A 24,682-nucleotide genomic window follows, 5' to 3' on the forward strand; every position below is an offset into this window, starting at 1 on the left:
GTGTTCAAAAATATGTTCCCTCTCTGCACACGTTTGAGCCCCATAAATATTCACTAAACGAATTTCTGTTTCATGATACTTTATATCAACTGCTAACAGACGCCCTGGAATTATATCAGAAACAGATTTAACTTCAATATGAGGGTTTTTAAACAGAATCCCCAACCCTGCAGCCTTTTCTACATTTGATCCCGCCCACACAGATATCCCAACATTCCATTCCTTCTTTAAATTTGCATAATCATTTGAAAAGGAAATACTGCACTCTTGTAAAAATATAATATCGGCACTAATAGATTTAAGGTAACCAAAAACACTCTTTCTCTTATCAGTCCCTTTAATACCTCTAACATTTACAGAACATAAATTCAATAGCATCATTGTATAAACAAGAATGACAGAAAAAAAAAACAAACTTAATCATTTGTTTGTCCCTTTTTTTTCCCCCTTTTTCTCTCCCACGTTATGCCACTGATAGTCTCCTCTTGTGTTCTCAATATTATCCTTGTCGTTGATTGTATTGTTATCAACTCCTTTATCTTTGTCTTTGTTTGTGGCAGCCATCTTGTCTTTGTCTTTGTCTTTGTCTTTGTCTTTGTCTTTGTTTGTGGCAGCCATCTTGTCTTTGTCTTTGTCTTTGTTTGTGGCAGCCATCTTGTCTTTGTCTTTGTTTGTGGCAGCCATCTTGTCTTTGTCTTTGCCTATGGTAGCCACCTTTTCATTGTTATCTGACTCACCCTCTGCTACAACTGCTGGTTTCAAAAATACAGACACAGCAGAGAATGTCTGCACATCTCCCTCCTTCAGAAATGTAGAGCCCTGGAAATCAGTTCTTTCAATTTCCAGCCCCCGAGTTGGAGTGTCTGGACTACTAATCACAGCCAGGCACTTTTCTTGCTTCCCAATATGTGTAAGTAAATGCTCTCTTTCCTGATCGTGCACAACATCAGGGGCAATATTAACCCCCCAGACTTTCTTTTTTGTTTTAGCCACAGCCTATTCTTCAGGCTTCCGTTTACCAGTCAGCTGTATTATCTCCATTTCATTATCACTGTTATCCTCCTCTGCAGAGACATCAGGCTCATTTTCCGAAAACTCTGAGCTATACAGGTCCTCTTTAAGACTCCTGTCTTCATCCTGCTGTTCCTCTGTTCTCTCTTTGCTGGCTTCCTCCTCCCTTTCAACATCCTGCTGTTGTGTTACTCTCTGTCCTTTAACTATATTGGTATACAACTCTGGGCAAGTTTTGAAAACATGGCCCTCTTCCCCACACAGATTGCAGTGTTTCTCCTCATGGCAGAGAGCAGTTACATGCGGCCCTCCACAGTTCTTGCATTTAGTTACAGAACAACTCACAGCCAGGTGTCCCAGTTGTCCACAGTTACGACACAGCTTCGGCATCCCATTGTATACAACAAACCCACGAGCTGCCCCCAAAGTCACATTACTGGGAAGGTGACGCACCCCACCAATCCCCTCTGGATCCTTAAACAGTTGAATGAGCCACTGACGTGCTCCATTCCACACGCCATCTCTGTCCACAACTTTGCGGCTAGATGAAGTAACTTTGCAGTATCTCTTAAGCCATGTTTCCACGTCATATTCATGAACAGACTCATTATAAAACTGTATAGTCACAACTTTAATCTCCCGGTCAGACAGAGGTTCAACCAAAAAATGTTTCAGAGGAAGTTCATTCTTTCTCATTCTATATCTTTGTAAAAACTTTTCAATTTTTTCAGAATTTACAAAACTTACATCAAAGCTTGCCTCAGTTCCAGGTCTCTTGATTAAACAGTTCAGGTCTTTTGGTGAAGTCTCCAACATTTTCTGGATAATCTTTCTACTGAAGTCGATTCTAGTTAGGTAATTCTCTTCAATTACATTGTGCCTCCGCACACCTGGTTGCATCGGCATCCCCACAGCTCCTGAAGAAAGCCCCTCCAAATCCCGGCAGAAGACTTCCTCCGAAGCAGGAATGCCTTATACTCTCTAGATAGTTTAGCAATTCTGTTGAAAACAAACTGCAGAAATGATCCCTGAAAGTATTGTTTTATGGGCAAGTAGCCGACCGTCTCCCTCCAACTCTGAGTGGCACCGGTAGCTGTGCCGCTGACAAATAAACAGGAGCTTTCATATAATGCAATTGCTGTTGCCCATTGAGGTGTTACAACAACATTTCAAACTCATTCCAAACTGCAGGTGGTTAAAAGCTTAATTGGGTTCAAGTTTCTCGTATGATTTAAAAAGTAGGAGCCAGTTGCCTCATTTGCATTGTCTGCCTTCCTCCTTTGCACTGTGAAGTCTATCAAATTTGTGCTTAAAATCTGAATACGATTCCCATTTGAATCGTATATATTTGGTTTCCATTTTAGCTCTATGCATACACACTATTCTGTTGAGCTCCCAGGGTGTTATCTAATAAAACACCATAATCGGTTAGCACGTTCGGCTGTTAATCGAAATTTTGGTGTTTCAAGCCCACGCAGAGATGATGTTTTTTGCATTTCTTTATTGCATTAGAAAATGGCACTATAATACGTTTTTATTTCCTCTAATTACACTGAAGAAAAAATGTGCTTTTTTTAATTCAAAAAATTAATTAAGAAAAAAATAACCCTAGTCGTGCTGTTTGCAAAAACCCGGTATCGAAGCAGGGACCGTTACAGTCTAACGCGCTCCCAACTGAGCTATTTCAGCTTGACGCGATTTTGCTATCGAGACAGCATTCTTTTCGTCAATCGCCTTTTTGTTAAGCCAGTAAACCTGCATGTAATGAGAAACGTTCAACAGTTCGGAAGCACCACAATAGAATCCAATGCCTTTGCATATGTGTTTCCAAACTGTTAGTTTTTCTCCCAAATGCGGTTTCTCAAAAAATGGTTTTGACTACTTTTTATTATTATTATTACTTTTTCCAGAGTAAGACCAAAAGGCAAACATCCAGGAAATAGTTAAACACTGCTACAGCGCTTGACCTGTCTCAACAAACGTTTAGCTCTAAAACGTGTACATTAAAAGTCTATTAACATCTTTAAAACAATCATGTGTGTTCCAATAGCGGTTAATCCACATGGTGATCAATAAAGTGAATGCTGGCTTTGTTCACATATTAGCAAGACGTTTTCATGATTCACGCATATTCTGAACAAGCACACTAGAATATGGTAATGAAAGGACAGGAAAATAACTGCTTCATTGGCTCTGGTCTTGTATCGTCACCTTGATTACTGTCCGTAAGAAAGTGGCATTAATCAAAAACCTAATTTATGTAAGGTTCCCAATGCGCAAATACATAGCATATTTAAACTTCTTCACAATCTTAAATCTTCCCACATGAATGTCAAATACGTACTGACAAGTACGTCCCTTTCCCAATGTAACACTCTGTTGTGTTTGAACACCAACGATGGCTTGGATATGATGTATTAAATCACGATACTATTGTTCCCACTTTCTTTAGTACTACCAAATGTGCTTTTCGTGTCAGCCCTTGCGGCCTAATGGATAAGGCACTGTCTTTCTATGCCAGGGATTGTTGTTTCGAGTCCCTCTGGGGTGTGATTTTGTTGTAGGAGGCTGTGTGGTCCAGTGGTTAAAGATAAAGGGCTTGTAACCAGGAGGTCCCCCGGTACAAATCCCACCTCAGCCACTGACTCATTGTGTGCCCCTGAGCAAGACATTTAACTTACTTGTGCTCTGTTTTCGGGTGAGATGTAACTGTAAGTGACTCTGCAGCTGATGCATAGTTCACACACCCTAGTCTCTGTAAGTCGCCACGGATAAAGGCGTCTGCTAAATAAATAATAATAAAATGAACATAATTATGGTAAGTTTTATTGGCATGTGATATTTTGTAGATCTTGTTATCTGCTTAGTCCGCTCACGCTAGCCAGAACGTGCTCGAGTGCTCTGGCAGCAGCCATGAAGCAAGTCAGTTTTTCAGTTGAAATAAATATCTACTTTGTTTTTTGTGGTTGGGGGTGTTTTGAAAAGATCAGTTAAATAGCTACGTATTTTGAAATAAAGATGTATTCATTATTATGAACATTAACAGAAAGTATATTGTATTTACTTTTCCCACGTGTGCTTGCCTTGTACAAATCTGACAGAGTTTCAACAAAGGCATTTGACTTTGGTTCATTAGCCTATACTGCCATCTACAGCATTACTGCGGGAGCCGTTACTTCTTTTGGATATTTTCACAACTAACCGGGCGAGCATGTAGTCGTGGCCGAGTGGTTAAGGCGATGGACTTGAAATCCATTGGGGTTTCCCCGCGCAGGTTCGAATCCTGCCGACTAAGTAAGCTTTGTTTTTAATTGATTGTATGTGTTCATTGTTAATACATGTTTAAAGCTCAGGAAGTCTGAAATATTACTGGTTGTACTTCATATCGCTTCGGTTCATTTTGTTAAAGAATGTTCATTTTGGCACAATTACAAATGCTGTGGTTTCTTTAAAGAAGAAAAGCCGTGGCCCGTACGGGGATCGAACCCACGACCTTGGCGTTATTAGCACCACGCTCTAACCAACTGAGCTAACCGGCCACACACTCAAAACTTGCTACTAGAACCCGAGGAAAATAAGTCCTGCGGACATTATGATTGTTCTACCAAGATGTTCTCATGTTAAACTGAACAATAACACATTCAAAGTATCAGAAAGGCATAATTAGAGGCCTCATCATAATGAGGCAGTTTAACAGTGTGAAGGATCTGGTGAGGTGCAGGCTTGCGGTGACTTTCTCTCATTTAACGACCTTGTGATTTGAATACTAACAAGAAAAACAAATCAAATTACCAAGCATTCAGTGGACGTTTTAAGAAATAAATGAACAAAAAGCTTTGTCAGAAGTGGGATTCGAACCCACGCCTCCAGAGAGACTGCAACCTGAACGCAGCGCCTTAGACCGCTCGGCCATCCTGACTGACACCGACGACTTTGCCCAACACTGCAGTACACTGCTGAACCTCCGATATCTGACGCTGCAGTAAATCACCTGGTGTGTGTGTGAACTTATTCTTTTTCTGTTTATATTAAGGTGGGCGACCTGTTTCGTCGCATTCTATATGGGATTGTAGCAGCCACACCCAGTGACACCCAGTGAGAGTCCTAATACCGACACTACTAAAAATTAATTAAAAGGTTTGGAATAGGAATGACAACAGAATGACAAAGGCAGAATAACAATTCACAAAGCTTTATTACAATGATCCATGAGTCACATAAATCAGTTCAAATAACTAACAATACAATGTATTAAAGTTGTACTAAAAACAAGGAGGGGAAATTGAATAAAGCCAGCCAATAGCCACATTTTAAAAGCATGGGGTATTAGACCAACATATAGCAGCGATTACACTTCTCTTTAAGAGTGCTAGGTGATTGGAAACAGCTCTTCGCAGCAAGGGTACAACAACAAAAGCCAGATTGTTAATACACACAAGTTTTAACAGTATTAGGGAACGTTAGCTGCAACATTACAGGTTTAACTATATTAGAGCAATTCAACAACAATACAAGTTTAGTTAAGTTAATTAGCAGCAACGTTCAGGTTTAGCAGCGGTGTAGCATAAGTAAACAGAACCAAAAGGTGTGGGGACATTTACCTGCTGCTGGAACACTTTTAATCTAACAAAACAAAATTGATGAGACCGGGATTTAACCACACGTCTCAGAGCTTTATTCAACAGACTAGCTCTCGAATTATCCAACACTTTACTTTTGGAATATACTCACACGGCTGTAACACCGCAGACACAGACACAGCGCGTCTCCAGAACACTCATCTACAGCAGCAGCACACCGAATCTCAGGTCCCACGCACCTGTCGGTACTTCCTCTCTCACCCCGCCTCAAAGAAAGAAACTTTCTCCCGACAGCCCGGCTAGCTCAGTCGGTAGAGCATGAGACTCTTAATCTCAGGGTCGTGGGTTCGCGCCCCACGTTGGGCGTCCTTTTTAAATACAAATTGTAGATGTTTCTTCGAGGCAACGGAGCAATGTCTGATTCTGTTCACATTGTATAAAGTATTGCAACACAATTACTTATTGGTCATTGTCATATAGCAATTGCTATTGTAAAATGCGTGCGTCCTTTAAAGCTATACCGATATTGAAATAAAGAATCTTACTTTCGTGGGTTGGCTTCAATCTGATTCTTTTTTTACACTTGTCATTACATCATTCATGGAGCAAGTTAGTATGTGCGTAATAAACCCAATCGGGCCTTGATACAATAGACAACCCTAGTCTGTGCTGAAATGAAATAATGCGGTTTTCTACTAAAGCAAACGCAGCTTGTCAGAATGGCCGAGTGGTTTAAGGCGCCAGACTCAAGGACGCTGTCTTTCCAAAGAATTGTGTGTTCTGGTCTCCGAATGGAGGCGTGGGTTCAAATCCCACTTCTGACAGTTCACTTTTACTTATTTTTTAAATGAATCAATTTGTTCATTTTACTATAAAAGATTGTTTCAAGGAAATCAACAGCTGATACCAAACTCTTGTCAGCACTCAATACCATTTTCATTTCCATTTTAAATCGGACTAAAATAGCGTTCCTAACACAGATTGCATTTTTGTTGTAAACTGGCTACTTGTCGAAGTCACTGAAAAATATTTTGTGTAGAAACATGTGTTATTTAACTAAAGATTGTTTTAATATTTCAAATAACATATTACTTTGAAAAACATCTCCGACTGCCACTGGATCGTGGTCTCAGGCTGGGATGCGGACCATTGAGAACAGTATAAACGATCTATTAGTGGAAGTAGCTTACATGAGAAATGCCCTCGTTTAACATGCTAGGATGATCGACTTCGGTATTCTCCAACTGCTGTTTACATTTTCTAACACGTTATGAGGTCAAATACAAAGGTTGACAGCTTCCTTGTAAGTGGGGGTAAGCACAAGTTATTTTCAGATGTAATGTCTATTTTAAACTCAATCTAGTCCTGCGTAGTGCAAAATACATTGCTATATTTTTATATTAGTCAAGCCCTATTTAAAGTGTTCTTAAATTGTTTTGACATTAGCAATGATCAATTTAAATGTGGTTATTGATTTAAACAACTGAACAATTGTGGGCTTGATGGTTTCTTTTTTCTACGTTTCTACCGGAATGAGATACACACTCAAAATGTGTCCCCTTCCTTCAGCAACCCCCGACTGAAGATTGAAGTGGTCATTCCTTGCAGCGAGTAGGTTCCCGATAACAACACTCATTGTCAGCTCGGTGCTCAGAAGAAAACACTGCCACTCCTCCTGGTGGATACCGAGACCAATCCCTTCAAAACGTGTTTCATTCTAGAAATGATCCTTGCAAATATAGTCTTAACTTTTATTAGCAGACCGTCGCCCCCAACTGGCAAGCTCTACTTCATATGAAACAATGACTGGGCAACAACGAGGTGTTACATTAACAATACAAACTAACTCGAGACAGCCAAGCCGTTAAAGAATACCTTAAGTTTGTCGTGTGATACAAAAGCAAGTATTGGCATTTTTGCATCGTCTGCCTCGTCAAACAAGCTCGAGCCACAGCACACAGCGCTGCTGCATCGGGACACAGATTGTGGATTTCTAAGCGACTGAATAAACGAGCTGAGACTACTTTTTAAAGAAATTGAAAACATACCTCTAGTCGAAATACTTGCTATTTAGTTAATTAAATTATTTTTTTAAATTTGCAATCACAGACTACATTGCCAAAATAAAAATAAAAAACAACTGACAATCTGATTTGCTCGTATCAAGCTGCGATGAAGCCTATGAGAATCCCTGGCACCATTAAAGGGGTATTAGCTCAAATGGTAGAGCGCTCGCTTAGCATGCGAGAAGTAGCGGGATCGATGCCCGCATTCTCCAAATAATTTTAAAGTATCTGCGTATTTTGTCCCGGCGCATTATGGAGATAAATACAAAGTGTGACAATTCTTTGTAACAAAGACGCCCACCATGCATGTGTATTTTAATGCACAGTCTGCTAATTTGTAATAATCCCCGGACTGAAAAACTGCAGCGCGTGATATTTTGTAGGTCTTCTTATCTCCTATGTCCGCTAACGCTAGGCACAACGTGCCCGAGTGCTGTAGCAGCAGCCATGAAGCAAGTTAGTTTTTCAGTAGAAATAAGGCTTTTGTGTATGGGTGTTTTGAAAAGATCAGTTAAATAGCTACGTATTTTGAAATAAGGATGTATTCATTATTATGAACGTTGGCAGAAAGGATATGGTATTATTATTTCCCACGTGTGCTTGACTTGTACAAATCTGATAGAGTTTCAACAAAGGCATTTGACTTGGGTTCATTATTTAGCCTGTACTGCCATCTTCAGCATTACTGCGGGTGTCGTTTGCTTCTTTTGACAATAATACGGCTGTTTTCACGGAAAACCATGAGAGCATGTAGCCGTGGCTGAGTGGTTAATGAACAAACAGAGCTGTCAGAAACGGAATTTGAACCCACGCTTCCAGGGTAACTGTGATCTGAACGCAGCACCATAGCTCGCTCAACCATCCTGAATTAGACACGTCTTTTCACAACATTGCAGTACACTGCTGAACCTCCGATGTCTGACGCTGCAGTAAATCAACTCGTGTGTGTGTGTACTTATTCTTTTTCTGTTTATATGAAGGAGGGCGACCTGTTTTGTCGCATTCTATATGGGATTGTAGCAGCCACACCCAGTGACACCCAGTGAGAGTCCTAATACCGACACTACTAAAAATTATTTAAAAGGTTTGGAATAGGAATGACAACAGAATGACAAAGGCAGAATAACAATTCACAAAGCTTTATTACAATGATCCATGAGTCACATAAATCAGTTCAAATAACTAACAATACAATGTATTAAAGTTGTACTAAAAACAAGGAGGGGAAATTGAATAAAGCCAGCCAATAGCCACATTTTAAAAGCATGGGGTATTAGACCAACATATAGCAGCGATTACACTTCTCTTTAAGAGTGCTAGGTGATTGGAAACAGCTCTTCGCAGCAAGGGTACAACAACAAAAGCCAGATTGTTAATACACACAAGTTTTAACAGTATTAGGGAACGTTAGCTGCAACATTACAGGTTTAACTATATTAGAGCAATTCAACAACAATACAAGTTTAGTTAAGATAATTAGCAGCAACGTTCAGGTTTAGCAGCGGTGTAGCATAAGTAAACAGAACCAAAAAGGTGTGGGGACATTTACCTGCTGCTGGAACACTTTTAATCTAACAAAACAAAATTGATGAGACCGGGATTTAACCACACGTCTCAGAGCTTTATTCAACAGACTAGCTCTCGAATTATCCAACACTTTACTTTTGGAATATACTCACACGGCTGTAACACCGCAGACACAGACACAGCGCGTCTCCAGAACACTCATCTACAGCAGCAGCACACCGAATCTCAGGTCCCACGCACCTGTCGGTACTTCCTCTCTCACCACACCTCAAAGAAAGAAACTTTCTCCCGACAGCCCGGCTAGCTCAGTCGGTAGAGCATGCGACTCTTAATCTCAGGGTCGTGGGTTCGAGCCCCACGTTGGGCGTCCTTTTTAAATACAAATTGTAGATGTTTCTTCGAGGCAACGGAGCAATGTCTGATTCTGTTCACATTGTATAAAGTATTGCAACACAATTACTTATTGGTCATTGTCATATAGCAATTGCTATTGTAAAATGCGTGCATCCTTTAAAGCTATACCGATATTGAAATAAAGAATCTTACTTTTGTGGGTTGGCTTCAATCTGATTCTTTTTTTACACTTGTCATTACATCATTCATGGAGCAAGTTAGTATGTGCGTAATAAACCCAATCGGGCCTTGATACAATAGACAACCCTAGTCTGTGCTGAAATGAAATAATGCCGTTTTCTACTAAAACAAACGCAGCTTGTCAGAATGGCCGAGTGGTCTAAGGCGCCAGACTCAAGGACGCTGTCATTCCAAAGAATTGTGTGTTCCGGTCTCCGAATGGAGGCGTGGGTTCAAATCCCACTTCTGACAGTTCACTTTTACTTATTTTTTAAATGAATCAATTTGTTCATTTTACTATAAAAGATTGTTTCAAGGAAATCAACAGCTGATACCAAACTCTTGTCAGCACCCAATACCATTTTCATTTCCATATTAAATCGGACTAAAATAGCGTTCCTAACACAGATTGCATTTTTGTTGTAAACTGGCTACTTGTCGAAGTCACTGAAAAATATTTTGTGTAGAAACATGTGTTATTTAACTAAAGATTGTTTTAATATTTCAAATAACATATTACTTTGAAAAACATCTGCGACTGCCACTGGATCGTGGTCTCAGGCTGGGATGCGGACCATTGAGAACAGTATAAACGATCTATTAGTGGAAGTAGCTTACATGAGAAATGCCCTCGTTTAACATGCTAGGATGATCGACTTCGGTATTCTCCAACTGCTGTTTACATTTTCTAACACGTTATGAGGACGAATACAAAGGTTGACAGCTTCCTTGTAAGTGGGGGTAAGCACAAGTTATTTTCAGATGTAATGTCTATTTTAAACTCAATCTAGTCCTGCGTAGTGCAAAAGACATTGCTATATTTTTATATTAGTCAAGCCCTATTTAAAGTGTTCTTAAATTGTTTTGACATTAGCAATGATCAATTTAAATGTGGTTATTGATTTAAACAACTGAACAATTGTGGGCTTGATGGTAACTTTTTTCTACGTTTCTACCGGAATGAGATACACACTCAAAATGTGTCCCCTTCCTTCAGCATCCCCCGACTGAAGATTGAAGTGGTCATTCCTTGCAGCGAGTAGGTTCCCGATAACAACACTCATTGTCAGCTCGGTGCTCAGAAGAAAACACTGCCACTCCTCCTGGTGGATACCGAGACCAATCCCTTCAAAACGTGTTTCATTCTAGAAATGATCCTTGCAAATATAGTCTTAACTTTTATTAGCAGACCGTCGCCCCCAACTGGCAAGCTCTACTTCATATGAAACAATGACTGGGCAACAACGAAGTGTTACATTAACAATACAAACTAACTCGAGACAGCCAAGCCGTTAAAGCATACCTTAAGTTTGTCGCGTGATACAAAAGCAAGTATTGGCATTTTTGCATCGTCTGCCACGTCAAACAAGCTCGAGCCACAGCACACAGCGCTGCTGCATCGGGACACAGATTGTGGATTTCTAAGCGACTGAATAAACGAGCTGAGACTACTTTTTAAAGAAATTGAAAACATACCTCTAGTCGAAATACTTGCTATTTAGTTAATTAAATTATTTTTTTAAATTTGCAATCACAGACTACATTGCCAAAATAAAAATAAAAAACAACTGACAATCTGATTTGCTCGTATCAAGCTGCGATGAAGCCTATGAGAATCCCTGGCACCATTAAAGGGGAATTAGCTCAAATGGTAGAGCGCTCGCTTAGCATGCGAGAAATAGCGGGATCGATGCCCGCATTCTCCAAATAATTTTAATGTATCTGCGTATTTTGTCCCGGCGCATTATGGAGATAAATACAAAGTGTGACAATTCTTTGTAACAGAGACGCCCACCATGCATGTGTATTTTAATGCACAGTCTGCTAATTTGTAATAATCCCCGGACTGAAAAACTGCAGCGCGTGATATTTTGTAGGTCTTCTTATCTCCTATGTCCGCTAACGCTAGGCACAATGTGCCCGAGTGCTGTAGCAGCAGCCATGAAGCAAGTTAGTTTTTCAGTAGAAATAAGGCTTTTGTGTATGGGTGTTTTGAAAAGATCAGTTAAATAGCTACGTATTTTGAAATAAGGATGTATTCATTATTATGAACGTTGGCAGAAAGAATATGGTATTATTATTTCCCACGTGTGCTTGACTTGTACAAATCTGATAGAGTTTCAACAAAGGCATTTGACTTGGGTTCATTATTTAGCCTATACTGCCATCTGCAGCATTACTGCGGGTGTCGTTTGCTTCTTTTGACAATAATACGGCTGTTTTCACGGAAAACCGTGAGAGCATGTAGCCGTGGCTGAGTGGTTAATGAACAAACAGAGCTGTCAGAAATGGAATTCGAACCCACGCTTCCAGGGTAACTGTGATCTGAACGCAGCGCCATAGCTCGCTCAACCATCCTGAATTAGACACGTCTTTTCACAACATTGCAGTACACTGCTGAACCTCCGATGTCTGACGCTGCAGTAAATCAACTCGTGTGTGTGTGTCCTTATTCTTTTTCTGTTTATATGAAGGAGGGCGACCTGTTTTGTCGCATTCTATATGGGATTGTAGCAGCCACACCCAGTGACACCCAGTGAGAGTCCTAATACCGACACTACTAAAAATTAATTAAAAGGTTTGGAATAGGAATGACAACAGAATGACAAAGGCAGAATAACAATTCACAAAGCTTTATTACAATGATCCATGATTCACATAAATCAGTTCAAATAACTAACAATAAAATGCATTAAAGTTGTACTAAAAACAAGGAGGGGAAATTGAATAAAGCCAGCCAATAGCCACATTTTAAAAGCATGGGGTATTAGACCAACATATAGCAGCGATTACACTTCTCTTTAAGAGTGCTAGGTGATTGGAAACAGCTCTTCGCAGCAAGGGTACAACAACAAAAGCCAGATTGTTAATACACACAAGTTTTAACAGTATTAGGGAACTTTAGCTGCAACATTACAGGTTTAACTATATTAGCGCAATTCAACAACAATACAAGTTTAGTTAAGATAATTAGCAGCAACGTTCAGGTTTAGCAGCGGTGTAGCATAAGTAAACAGAACCAAAAGGTGTGGGGACATTTACCTGCTGCTGGAACACTTTTAATCTAACAAAACAAAATTGATGAGACCGGGATTTAACCACACGTCTCAGAGCTTTATTCAACAGACTAGCTCTCGAATTATCCAACACTTTACTTTTGGAATATACTCACACGGCTGTAACACCGCAGACACAGACACAGCGCGTCTCCAGAACACTCATCTACAGCAGCAGCACACCGAATCTCAGGTCCCACGCACCTGTCGGTACTTCCTCTCTCACCCCGCCTCAAAGAAAGAAACTTTCTCCCGACAGCCCGGCTAGCTCAGTCGGTAGAGCATGAGACTCTTAATCTCAGGGTCGTGGGTTCGAGCCCCACATTGGGCGTCCTTTTTAAATACAAATTGTAGATGTTTCTTCGAGGCAACGGAGCAATGTCTGATTCTGTTCACATTGTATAAAGTATTGCAACACAATTACTTATTGGTCATTGTCATATAGCAATTGCTATTGTAAAATGCGTGCATCCTTTAAAGCTATACCGATATTGAAATAAAGAATCTTACTTTCGTGGGTTGGCTTCATTCTGATTCTTTTTTTACACTTGTCATTACATCATTCATGGAGCAAGTTAGTATGTGCGTAATAAACCCAATCGGGCCTTGATACGAGACAACCCTAGTCTGTGCTGAAATGAAATAATGCGGTTTTCTACTAAAGCAAACGCAGCTTGTCAGAATGGTCGAGTGGTCTAAGGCGCCAGACTCAAGGACGCTGTCTTTCCAAAGAATTGTGTGTTCTGGTCTCCGAATGGAGGCGTGGGTTCAAATCCCGCTTCTGACAGTTCACTTTTACTTATTTTTAAATGAATCAATTTGTTCATTTTACTATAAAAGATTGTTTCAAGGAAATAAACAGCTGATACCAAACTCTTGTCAGCACTCAATACCATTTTCATTTCCATTTTAAATCGGACTAAAATAGCGTTCCTAACACAGATTGCATTTTTGTTGTAAACTGGCTACTTGTCGAAGTCACTGAAAAATATTTTGTGTAGAAACATGTGTTATTTAACTAAAGATTGTTTTAATATTTCAAATAACATATTACTTTGAAAAACATCTGCGACTGCCACTGGATCGTGGTCTCAGGCTGGGATGCGGACCATTGAGAACAGTATAAACGATCTATTAGTGGAAGTAGCTTACATGAGAAATGCCCTCGTTTAACATGCTAGGATGATCGACTTCGGTATTCTCCAACTGCTGTTAACATTTTCTAACACGTTATGAGGACGAATACAAAGGTTGACAGCTTCCTTGTAAGTGGGGGTAAGCACAAGTTATTTTCACATGTAATGTCTATTTTAAACTCAATCTAGTCCTGCGTAGTGCAAAAGACATTGCTATATTTTTATATTAGTCAAGCCCTATTTAAAGTGTTCTTAAATTGTTTTGACATTAGCAATGATCAATTTAAATGTGGTTATTGATTTAAACAACTGAACAATTGTGGGCTTGATGGTTTCTTTTTTCTACGTTTCTACTGGAATGAGATACACACTCAAAATGTGTCCCCTTCCTTCAGCAACCCCCTACTGAAGATTGAAGTGGTCATTCCTTGCAGCGAGTAGGTTCCCGATAACAACACTCATTGTCAGCTCGGTGCTCAGAAGAAAACACTGCCACTCCTCCTGGTGGATACCGAGACCAATCCCTTCAAAACGTGTTTCATTCTAGAAATGATCCTTGCAAATATAGTCTTAACTTTTATTAGCAGACCGTCGCCCCCAACTGGCAAGCTCTACTTCATATGAAACAATGACTGGGCAACAACGAGGTGTTACATTAACAATACAAACTAACCCGAGACAGCCAAGCCGTTAAAGCATACCTTAAGTTTGTCGCATGATAAAAAGCAAGTATTGGCATTTTTGCATTGTCTGCCTCGTCAAACAAGCTCGAGCCACAGCACACAGCGCTGCTGCATCGGGACACAGATTGTGGATTTCTAAGCGACTGAATAAACGAGCTGAGGCTACTTTTTAAAGAAATTGAAAACATACCTCTAGTCGAAATACTTGCTATTTAGTTAATTAAATTTTTTTTTTAATTTGCAATCACAGACTACATTGCCAAAATAAAAATAAAAAACAACTGACAATCTGATTTGCGATGAAGCCTATGAGAATCCCTGGCACCATTAAAGGGGAATTAGCTCAAATGGTAGAGCGCTCGCTTAGCATGCGAGAAGTAGCGGGATCGATGCCCGCATTCTCCAAATAATTTTAAAGTATCTGCGTATTTTGTCCCGGCGCATTATGGAGATAAATACAAAGTGTGACAATTCTTTGTAACAGAGACGCCCACCATGCATGTGTATTTTAATGCACAGTCTGCTAATTTGTAATAATCCCCGGACTGAAAAACTGCAGCGCGTGATATTTTGTAGGTCTTCTTATCTCCTATGTCCGCTAACGCTAGGCACAACGTGCCCGAGTGCTGTAGCAGCAGCCATGAAGCAAGTTAGTTTTTCAGTAGAAATAAGGCTTTTGTGTATGGGTGTTTTGAAAAGATCAGTTAAATAGCTACGTATTTTGAAATAAGGATGTATTCATTATTATGAACGTTGGCAGAAAGGATATGGTATTATTATTTCCCACGTGTGCTTGACTTGTACAAATCTGATAGAGTTTCAACAAAGGCATTTGACTTGGGTTCATTATTTAGCCTATACTGCCATCTGCAGCATTACTGCGGGTGTCGTTTGCTTCTTTTGACAATAATACGGCTGTTTTCACGGAAAACCGCGAGAGCATGTAGCCGTGGTTGAGTGGTTAATGAACAAACAGAGCTGTCAGAAATGGAATTTGAACCCACGCTTCCAGGGTAACTGTGATCTGAACGCAGCGCCATAGCTCGCTCAACCATCCTGAATTAGACACGTCTTTTTACAACATTGCAGTACACTGCTGAACCTCCGATGTCTGACGCTGCAGTAAATCAACTCGTGTGTGTGTGTGTACTTATTCTTTTTCTGTTTATATGAAGGAGGGCGACCTGTTTTGTCGCATTCTATATGGGATTGTAGCAGCCACACCCAGTGACACCCAGTGAGAGTCCTAATACCGACACTACTAAAAAATAATTAAAAGGTTTGGAATAGGAATGACAACAGAATGACAAAGGCAGAATAACAATTCACAAAGCTTTATTACAATGATCCATGATTCACATAAATCAGTTCAAATAACTAACAATACAATGTATTAAAGTTGTACTAAAAACAAGGAGGGGAAATTGAATAAAGCCAGCCAATAGCCACATTTTAAAAGCATGGGGTATTAGACCAACATATAGCAGCGATTACACTTCTCTTTAAGAGTGCTAGGTGATTGGAAACAGCTCTTCGCAGCAAGGGTACAACAACAAAAGCCAGATTGTTAATACACACAAGTTTTAACAGTATTAGGGAACGTTATCTGCAACATTACAGGTTTAACTATATTAAACCAATTCAACAACAATACAAGTTTAGTTAAGATAATTAGCAGCAACGTTCAGGTTTAGCAGCGGTGTAGCATAAGTAAACAGAACCAAAAGGTGTGGGGACATTTACCTGCTGCTGGAACACTTTTAATCTAACAAAACAAAATTGATGAGGCCGGGATTTAACCACACGTCTCAGAGCTTTATTCAACAGACTAGCTCTCGAATTATCCAACACTTTACTTTTGGAATATACCCACACGGCTGTAACACCGCAGACACAGACACAGCGCGTCTCCAGAACACTCATCTACAGCAGCAGCACACCGAATCTCAGGTCCCACGCACCTGTCGGTACTTCCTCTCTCACCCCGCCTCAAAGAAAGAAACTTTCTCCCGACAGCCCGGCTAGCTCAGTCGGTAGAGCATGAGACTCTTAATCTCAGGGTCGTGGGTTCGAGCCCCACGTTGGGCGTCCTTTTTAAATACAAATTGTAGATGTTTCTTCGAGGCAACGGAGCAATGTCTGATTCTGTTCACATTGTATAAAGTATTGCAACACAATTACTTATTGGTCATTGTCATATAGCAATTGCTATTGTAAAATGCGTGCATCCTTTAAAGCTATACCGATATTGAAATAAAGAATCTTACTTTCGTGGGTTGGCTTCAATCTGATTCTTTTTTTACACTTGTCATTACATCATTCATGGAGCAAGTTAGTATGTGCGTAATAAACCCAATCGGGCCTTGATACAATAGACAACCCTAGTCTGTGCTGAAATGAAATAATGCGGTTTTCTACTAAAGAAAACGCAGCTTGTCAGAATGGCCGAGTGGTCTAAGGTGCCAGACTCAAGGACGCTGTCTTTCCAAAGAATTGTGTGTTCTGGTCTCCGAATGGACTCGTGGGTTCAAATCCCACTTCTGACAGTTCACTTTTACTTATTTTTTAAATGAATCAATTTGTTCATTTTACTATAAAAGATTGTTTCAAGGAAATCAACAGCTGATACCAAACTCTTGTCAGCACTCAATACCATTTTCATTTCCATTTTAAATCGGACTAAAATAGCGTTCCTAACACAGATTGCATTTTTGTTGTAAACTGGCTACATGTCAAAGTCACTGAAAAATATTTTGTGTAGAAACATGTGTTATTTAACTAAAGATTGTTTTAATATTTCAAATAACATATTACTTTGAAAAACATCTCCGACTGCCACTGGATCGTGGTCTCAGGCTGGGATGCGGACCATTGAGAACAGTATAAACGATCTATTAGTGGAAGTAGCTTACATGAGAAATGCCCTCGTTTAACATGCTAGGATGATCGACTTCGGTATTCTCCAACTGCTGTTTACATTTTCTAACACGTTATGAGGACGAATACAAAGGTTGACAGCTTCCTTGTAAGTGGGGGTAAGCACAAGTTATTTTCAGATGTAATGTCTATTTTAAACTCAATCTAGTCCTGCGTAGTGCAAAAGACATTGCTATATTTTTATATTAGTCAAGCCCTATTTAAAGTGTTCTTAAATTGTTTTGACATTAGCAATGATCAATTTAAATGTGGTTATTGATTTAAACAACTGAACAATTGTGGGCTTGATGGTTTCTTTTTTCTACGTTTCTACCGGAATGAGATACACACTCAAAATGTGTCCCCTTCCTTCAGCAACCCCCGACTGAAGATTGAAGTGGTCATTCCTTGCAGCGAGTAGGTTCCCGATAACAACACTCATTGTCAGCTCGGTGCTCAGAAGAAAACACTGCCACTCCTCCTGGTGGATACCGAGACCAATCCCTTCAAAACGTGTTTCATTCTAGAAATGATCCTTGCAAATATAGTCTTAACTTTTATTAGCAGACCGTCGCCCCCAACTGGCAAGCTCTACTTCATATGAAACAATGACTGGGCAACAACGAAGTGTTACATTAACAATACAAACTAACTCGAGACAGCCAAGCCGTTAAAGCATACCTTAAGTTTGTCGCGTGATACAAAAGCAAGTATTGGCATTTTTGCATCGTCTGCCACGTCAAACAAGCTCGAGCCACAGCACACAGCGCTGCTGCATCGGGACACAGATTGTGGATTTCTAAGCGACTGAATAAACGAGCTGAGACTACTTTTTAAAGAAATTGAAAACATACCTCTAGTCGAAATACTTGCTATTTAGTTAATTAAATTATTTTTTTAAATTTGCAATCACAGACTACATTGCCAAAATAAAAATAAAAAACAACTGACAATCTGATTTGCTCGTATCAAGCTGCGATGAAGCCTATGAGAATCCCTGGCACCATTAAAGGGGAATTAGCTCAAATGGTAGAGCGCTCGCTTAGCATGCGAGAAGTAGCGGGATCGATGCCCGCATTCTCCAAATAATTTTAAAGTATCTGCGTATTTTGTCCCTTCGCATTATGGAGATAAATACAAAGTGTGACAATTCTTTGTAACAGAGACGCCCACCATGCATGTGTATTTTAATGCACAGTCTGCTAATTTGTAATAATCCCCGGACTGAAAAACTGCAGCGCGTGATATTTTGTAGGTCTTCTTATCTCCTATGTCCGCTAACGCTAGGCACAACGTGCCCGAGTGCTGTAGCAGCAGCCATGAAGCAAGTTAGTTTTTCAGTAGAAATAAGGCTTTTGTGTATGGGTGTTTTGAAAAGATCAGTTAAATAGCTACGTATTTTGAAATAAGGATGTATTCATTATTATGAACGTTGGCAGAAAGGATATGGTATTATTATTTCCCACGTGTGCTTGACACGTACAAATCTGATAGAGTTTCAACAAAGGCATTTGACTTGGGTTCATTATTTAGCCTATACTGCCATCTGCAGCATTACTGCGGGTGTCGTTTGCTTCTTTTGACAATAATACGGCTGTTTTCACGGAAAACCGTGAGAGCATGTAGCCGTGGCTGAGTGGTTAATGAACAAACAGAGCTGTCAGAAATGGAATTCGAACCCACGCTTCCAGGGTAACTGTGATCTGGACGCAGTGCCAAAGCTCAACCATCCTGAATTAGACACGTCTTTTTACAACATTGCAGTACACTGCTGAACCTCCGATGTCTGACGCTGCAGTAAATCAACTCATGTGTGTGTGTACTTATTCTTTTTCTGTTTATATGAAGGAGGGCGACCTGTTTTGTCGCATTCTATATGGGATTGTAGCAGCCACACCCAGTGACACCCAGTGAGAGTCCTAATACCGACACTACTAAAAATTAATTAAAAGGTTTGGAATAGGAATGACAACAGAATGACAAAGGCAGAATAACAATTCACAAAGCTTTATTACAATGATCCATGAGTCACATAAATCAGTTCAAATAACTAACAATACAATGTATTAAAGTTGTACTAAAAACAAGGAGGGGAAATTGAATAAAGCCAGCCAATAGCCACATTTTAAAAGCATGGGGTATTAGACCAACATATAGCAGCGATTACACTTCTCTTTAAGAGTGCTAGGTGATTGGAAACAGCTCTTCGCAGCAAGGGTACAACAACAAAAGCCAGATTGTTAATACACACAAGTTTTAACAGTATTAGGGAACGTTAGCTGCAACATTACAGGTTTAACTATATTAGAGCAATTCAACAACAATACAAGTTTAGTTAAGATAATTAGCAGCAACGTTCAGGTTTAGCAGCGGTGTAGCATAAGTAAACAGAACCAAAAGGTGTGGGGACATTTACCTGCTGCTGGAACACTTTTAATCTAACAAAACAAAATTGATGAGACCGGGATTTAACCACACGTCTCAGAGCTTTATTCAACAGACTAGCTCTCGAATTATCCAACACTTTACTTTTGGAATATACTCACACGGCTGTAACACCGCAGACACAGACACAGCGCGTCTCCAGAACACTCATCTACAGCAGCAGCACACCGAATCTCAGGTCCCACGCACCTGTCGGTACTTCCTCTCTCACCCCGCCTCAAAGAAAGAAACTTTCTCCCGACAGCCCGGCTAGCTCAGTCGGTAGAGCATGATACTCTTAATCTCAGGGTCGTGGTTTTGAGCCCCACGTTGGGCGTCCTTTTTAAATACAAATTGTAGATGTTTCTTCGAGGCAACAGAGCAATGTCTGATTCTGTTCACATTGTATAAAGTATTGCAACACAATTACTTATTGGTCATTGTCATATAGCAATTGCTATTGTAAAATGCGTGCATCCTTTAAAGCTATACCGATATTGAAATAAAGAATATTACTTTCGTGGGTTGGCTTCAATCTGATTCTTTTTTTACACTTGTCATTACATCATTCATGGAGCAAGTTAGTATGTGCATAATAAACCCAATCGGGCCTTGATACAATAGACAACCCTAGTCTGTGCTGAAATGAAATAATGCGGTTTTCTACTAAAGCAAACGCAGCTTGTCAGAATGGCCGAGTGGTCGAAGGCGCCAGACTCAAGGACGCTGTCTTTCCAAAGAATTGTGTGTTCTGGTCTCCGAATGGAGTCGTGGGTTCAAATCCCACTTCTGACAGTTCACTTTTACTTATTTTTTAAATGAATCAATTTGTTCATTTTACTATAAAAGATTGTTTCAAGGAAATCAACAGCTGATACCAAACTCTTGTCAGCACTCAATACCATTTTCATTTCCATTTTAAATCGGACTAAAATAGCGTTCCTAACACAGATTGCATTTTTGTTGTAAACTGGCTACTTGTCGAAGTCACTGAAAAATATTTTGTGTAGAAACATGTGTTATTTAACTAAAGATTGTTTTAATATTTCAAATAACATATTACTTTGAAAAACATCTCCGACTGCCACTGGATCGTGGTCTCAGGCTGGGATGCGGACCATTGAGAACAGTATAAACAATCTATTAGTGGAAGTAGCTTACATGAGAAATGCCCTCGTTTAACATGCTAGGATGATCGACTTCGGTATTTTCCAACTGCTGTTTACATTTTCTAACACGTTATGAGGACGAATACAAAGGTTGACAGCTTCCTTGTAAGTGGGGGTAAGCACAAGTTATTTTCAGATGTAATGTCTATTTTAAACTCAATCTAGTCCTGCGTAGTGCAAAAGACATTGCTATATTTTTATATTAGTCAAGCCCTATTTAAAGTGTTCTTAAATTGTTTTGACATTAGCAATGATCAATTTAAATGTGGTTATTGATTTAAACAACTGAACAATTGTGGGCTTGATGGTTTCTTTTTTCTACGTTTCTACCGGAATGAGATACACACTCAAAATGTGTCCCCTTCCTTCAGCAACCCCCGACTGAAGATTGAAGTGGTCATTCCTTGCAGCGAGTAGGTTCCCGATAACAACACTCATTGTCAGCTCGGTGCTCAGAAGAAAACACTGCCACTCCTCCTGGTGGATACCGAGACCAATCCCTTCAAAACGTGTTTCATTCTAGAAATGATCCTTGCAAATATAGTCTTAACTTTTATTAGCAGACCGTCGCCCCCAACTGGCAAGCTCTACTTCATATGAAACAATGACTGGGCAACAACGAGGTGTTACATTAACAATACAAACTAACCCGAGACAGCCAAGCCGTTAAAACATACCTTATGTTTATCGTGTGATACAAAAGCAAGTATTGGCATTTTTGCATTATCTGCCTCGTCAAACAAGCTCGAGCCACAGCACACAGCGCTGCTGCATCGGGACACAGATTGTGGATTTCTAAGCGACTGAATAAACGAGCTGAGACTACTTTTTAAAGAAATTGAAAACATACCTCTAGTCGAAATACTTGCTATTTAGTTAATTAAATTATTTTTTTAAATTTGCAATCACAGACTACATTGCCAAAATAAAAATAAAAAAACAACTGACAATCTGATTTGCTCGTATCAAGCTGCGATGAAGCCTATGAGAATCCCTGTCACCATTAAAGGGGAATTAGCTCAAATGGTAGAGCGCTCGCTTAGCATGCGAGAAGTAGCGGGATCGATGCCCGCATTCTCCAAATAATTTTAAAGTATCTGCGTATTTTGTCCCGGCGCATTATGGAGATAAATACAAAGTGTGACAATTCTTTGTAACAGAGACGACCACCATGCATGTGTATTTTAATGCACAGTCTGCTAATTTGTAATAATCCACGGACTGAAAAACTGCAGCGCGTGATATTTTGTAGGTCTTCTTATCTCCTATGTCCGCTAACGCTAGGCACAACGTGCCCGAGTGCTGTAGCAGCAGCCATGAAGCAAGTTAGTTTTTCAGTAGAAATAAGGCTTTTGTGTATGGGTGTTTTGAAAAGATCAGTTAAATAGCTACGTATTTTGAAATAAGGATGTATTCATTATTATGAACGTTGGCAGAAAGGATATGGTATTATTATTTCCCACGTGTGCTTGACTTGTACAAATCTGATAGAGTTTCAACAAAGGCATTTGACTTGGGTTCATTATTTAGCCTATACTGCCATCTGCAGCATTACTGCGGGTGTCGTTTGCTTCTTTTGACAATAATACGGCTGTTTTCACGGAAAACCGTGAGAGCATGTAGCCGCGGCTGAGTGGTTAATGAACAAACAGAGCTGTCAGAAATGGAATTCGAAGCCACGCTTCCAGGGTAACTGTGATCTGAACGCAGCGCCATAGCTCGCTCAACCATCCTGAATTAGACACGTCTTTTTACAACATTGCAGTACACTACTGAACCTCCGATGTCTGACGCTGCAGTAAATCAACTCGTGTGTGTGTGAACTTATTCTTTTTCTGTTTATATGAAGGAGGGCGACCTGTTTTGTCGCATTCTATATGGGATTGTAGCAGCCACACCCAGTGACACCCAGTGAGAGTCCTAATACCGACACTACTAAAAATTAATTAAAAGGTTTGGAATAGGAATGACAACAGAATGACAAAGGCAGAATAACAATTCACAAAGCTTTATTACAATGATCCATGAGTCACATAAATCAGTTCAAATAACTAACAATACAATGTATTAAAGTTGTACTAAAAACAAGGAGGGGAAATTGAATAAAGCCAGCCAATAGCCACATTTTAAAAGCATGGGGTATTAGACCAACATATAGCAGCGATTACACTTCTCTTTAAGAGTGCTAGGTGATTGGAAACAGCTCTTCGCAGCAAGGGTACAACAACAAAAGCCAGATTGTTAATACACACAAGTTTTAACAGTATTAGGGAACGTTAGCTGCAACATTACAGGTTTAACTATATTAGAGCAATTCAACAACAATACAAGTTTAGTTAAGATAATTAGCAGCAACGTTCAGGTTTAGCAGCGCTGTAGCATAAGTAAACAGAACCAAAAGGTGTGGGGACATTTACCTGCTGCTGGAACACTTTTAATCTAACAAAACAAAATTGATGAGACCGGGATTTAACCACACGTCTCAGAGCTTTATTCAACAGACTAGATCTCGAATTATCCAACACTTTACTTTTGGAATATACTCACACGGCTGTAACACCGCAGACACAGACACAGCGCGTCTCCAGAACACTCATCTACAGCAGCAGCACACCGAATCTCAGGTCCCACGCACCTGTCGGTACTTCCTCTCTCACCCCGCCTCAAAGAAAGAAACTTTCTCCCGACAGCCCGGCTAGCTCAGTCGGTAGAGCATGAGACTCTTAATCTCATGGTCGTGGGTTTGAGCCCCAGGTTGGGCGTCCTTTTTAAATACAAATTGTAGATGTTTCTTCGAGGCAACGGAGCAATGTCTGATTCTGTTCACATTGTATAAAGTATTGCAACACAATTACTTATTGGTCATTGTCATATAGCAATTGCTATTGTAAAATGCGTGCATCCTTTAAAGCTATACCGATATTGAAATAAAGAATCTTACTTTCGTGGGTTGGCTTCAATCTGTTTCTTTTTTTACACTTGTCATAACATCATTCATGGAGCAAGTTAGTATGTGCGTAATAAACCCAATCGGGCCTTGATACAATAGACAACCCTAGTCTGTGCTGAAATGAAATAATGCGGTTTTCTACTAAAGCATACGCAGCTTGTCAGAATGGCCGAGTGGTCTAAGGCGCCAGACTCAAGGACGCTGTCTTTCCAAAGAATTGTGTGTTCTGGTCTCCGAATGGAGGCGTGGATTCAAATCCCACTTCTGACAGTTCACTTTTACTTATTTTTTAAATGAATCAATTTGTTCATTTTACTAAAAAAGATTGTTTCAAGGAAATCAACAGCTGATACCAAACTCTTGTCAGCACTCAATACCATTTTCATTTCCATTTTAAATCGGACTAAAATAGCGTTCCTAACACAGATTGCATTTTTGTTGTAAACTGGCTACTTGTCGAAGTCACTGAAAAATATTTTGTGTAGAAACATGTGTTATTTAACTAAAGATTGTTTTAATATTTCAAATAACATATTACTTTGAAAAACATCTCCGACTGCCACTGGATCGTGGTCTCAGGCTGGGATGCGG

At 39.9% G+C, this 24,682-nt stretch overlaps 18 non-coding genes and 1 pseudogene across 18 annotated transcripts; 11 read left to right on the forward strand and 8 right to left on the reverse strand.

The window, feature by feature from the left end:
• Positions 1-1,962: 1,962 nt before the first annotated feature.
• Positions 1,963-2,055, reverse strand: LOC131728781 (small nucleolar RNA U3; annotated as a pseudogene).
• A 2,169-nt stretch (positions 2,056-4,224) lies between these two features.
• Positions 4,225-4,306, forward strand: trnas-uga (transfer RNA serine (anticodon UGA)). Its single transcript has one exon. It is a non-coding gene; the product is annotated as a tRNA-Ser (tRNA).
• Positions 4,307-4,476: 170 nt separating this feature from the next.
• trnai-aau (transfer RNA isoleucine (anticodon AAU)) lies at positions 4,477-4,550 on the reverse strand. The gene has a single exon. It is a non-coding gene; the product is annotated as a tRNA-Ile (tRNA).
• A 298-nt stretch (positions 4,551-4,848) lies between these two features.
• Positions 4,849-4,930, reverse strand: trnal-cag (transfer RNA leucine (anticodon CAG)). The gene has a single exon. It is a non-coding gene; the product is annotated as a tRNA-Leu (tRNA).
• Positions 4,931-5,884: 954 nt separating this feature from the next.
• trnak-cuu (transfer RNA lysine (anticodon CUU)) lies at positions 5,885-5,957 on the forward strand. Its single transcript has one exon. It is a non-coding gene; the product is annotated as a tRNA-Lys (tRNA).
• Positions 5,958-6,304: 347 nt separating this feature from the next.
• On the forward strand, positions 6,305-6,415 carry trnal-caa (transfer RNA leucine (anticodon CAA)). The gene is made up of 2 exons: positions 6,305-6,342; positions 6,370-6,415. It is a non-coding gene; the product is annotated as a tRNA-Leu (tRNA).
• Positions 6,416-7,131: 716 nt separating this feature from the next.
• Positions 7,132-7,337, reverse strand: LOC131728771 (small nucleolar RNA U3). Its single transcript, XR_009322828.1, has one exon. It is a non-coding gene; the product is annotated as a small nucleolar RNA U3 (small nucleolar RNA).
• A 2,141-nt stretch (positions 7,338-9,478) lies between these two features.
• On the forward strand, positions 9,479-9,551 carry trnak-cuu (transfer RNA lysine (anticodon CUU)). Its single transcript has one exon. It is a non-coding gene; the product is annotated as a tRNA-Lys (tRNA).
• A 347-nt stretch (positions 9,552-9,898) lies between these two features.
• On the forward strand, positions 9,899-10,009 carry trnal-caa (transfer RNA leucine (anticodon CAA)). Its single transcript has 2 exons — positions 9,899-9,936; positions 9,964-10,009. It is a non-coding gene; the product is annotated as a tRNA-Leu (tRNA).
• A 716-nt stretch (positions 10,010-10,725) lies between these two features.
• On the reverse strand, positions 10,726-10,931 carry LOC131728778 (small nucleolar RNA U3). The gene has a single exon (XR_009322835.1). It is a non-coding gene; the product is annotated as a small nucleolar RNA U3 (small nucleolar RNA).
• A 2,140-nt stretch (positions 10,932-13,071) lies between these two features.
• On the forward strand, positions 13,072-13,144 carry trnak-cuu (transfer RNA lysine (anticodon CUU)). Its single transcript has one exon. It is a non-coding gene; the product is annotated as a tRNA-Lys (tRNA).
• Positions 13,145-13,489: 345 nt separating this feature from the next.
• Positions 13,490-13,600, forward strand: trnal-caa (transfer RNA leucine (anticodon CAA)). The gene is made up of 2 exons: positions 13,490-13,527; positions 13,555-13,600. It is a non-coding gene; the product is annotated as a tRNA-Leu (tRNA).
• Positions 13,601-14,315: 715 nt separating this feature from the next.
• On the reverse strand, positions 14,316-14,521 carry LOC131728770 (small nucleolar RNA U3). Its single transcript, XR_009322827.1, has one exon. It is a non-coding gene; the product is annotated as a small nucleolar RNA U3 (small nucleolar RNA).
• Positions 14,522-16,647: 2,126 nt separating this feature from the next.
• Positions 16,648-16,720, forward strand: trnak-cuu (transfer RNA lysine (anticodon CUU)). Its single transcript has one exon. It is a non-coding gene; the product is annotated as a tRNA-Lys (tRNA).
• A 347-nt stretch (positions 16,721-17,067) lies between these two features.
• trnal-caa (transfer RNA leucine (anticodon CAA)) lies at positions 17,068-17,178 on the forward strand. The gene is made up of 2 exons: positions 17,068-17,105; positions 17,133-17,178. It is a non-coding gene; the product is annotated as a tRNA-Leu (tRNA).
• A 716-nt stretch (positions 17,179-17,894) lies between these two features.
• On the reverse strand, positions 17,895-18,100 carry LOC131728773 (small nucleolar RNA U3). The gene has a single exon (XR_009322830.1). It is a non-coding gene; the product is annotated as a small nucleolar RNA U3 (small nucleolar RNA).
• A 2,556-nt stretch (positions 18,101-20,656) lies between these two features.
• On the forward strand, positions 20,657-20,767 carry trnal-caa (transfer RNA leucine (anticodon CAA)). The gene is made up of 2 exons: positions 20,657-20,694; positions 20,722-20,767. It is a non-coding gene; the product is annotated as a tRNA-Leu (tRNA).
• Positions 20,768-21,483: 716 nt separating this feature from the next.
• LOC131728774 (small nucleolar RNA U3) lies at positions 21,484-21,689 on the reverse strand. The gene has a single exon (XR_009322831.1). It is a non-coding gene; the product is annotated as a small nucleolar RNA U3 (small nucleolar RNA).
• Positions 21,690-24,250: 2,561 nt separating this feature from the next.
• On the forward strand, positions 24,251-24,361 carry trnal-caa (transfer RNA leucine (anticodon CAA)). The gene is made up of 2 exons: positions 24,251-24,288; positions 24,316-24,361. It is a non-coding gene; the product is annotated as a tRNA-Leu (tRNA).
• The last annotated feature ends 321 nt before the right edge of the window (positions 24,362-24,682 follow it).

Source organism: Acipenser ruthenus, unplaced genomic scaffold (assembly GCF_902713425.1).
Source record: "Acipenser ruthenus unplaced genomic scaffold, fAciRut3.2 maternal haplotype, whole genome shotgun sequence".
In the NCBI taxonomy this organism is placed as follows: domain Eukaryota; kingdom Metazoa; phylum Chordata; class Actinopteri; order Acipenseriformes; family Acipenseridae; genus Acipenser; species Acipenser ruthenus.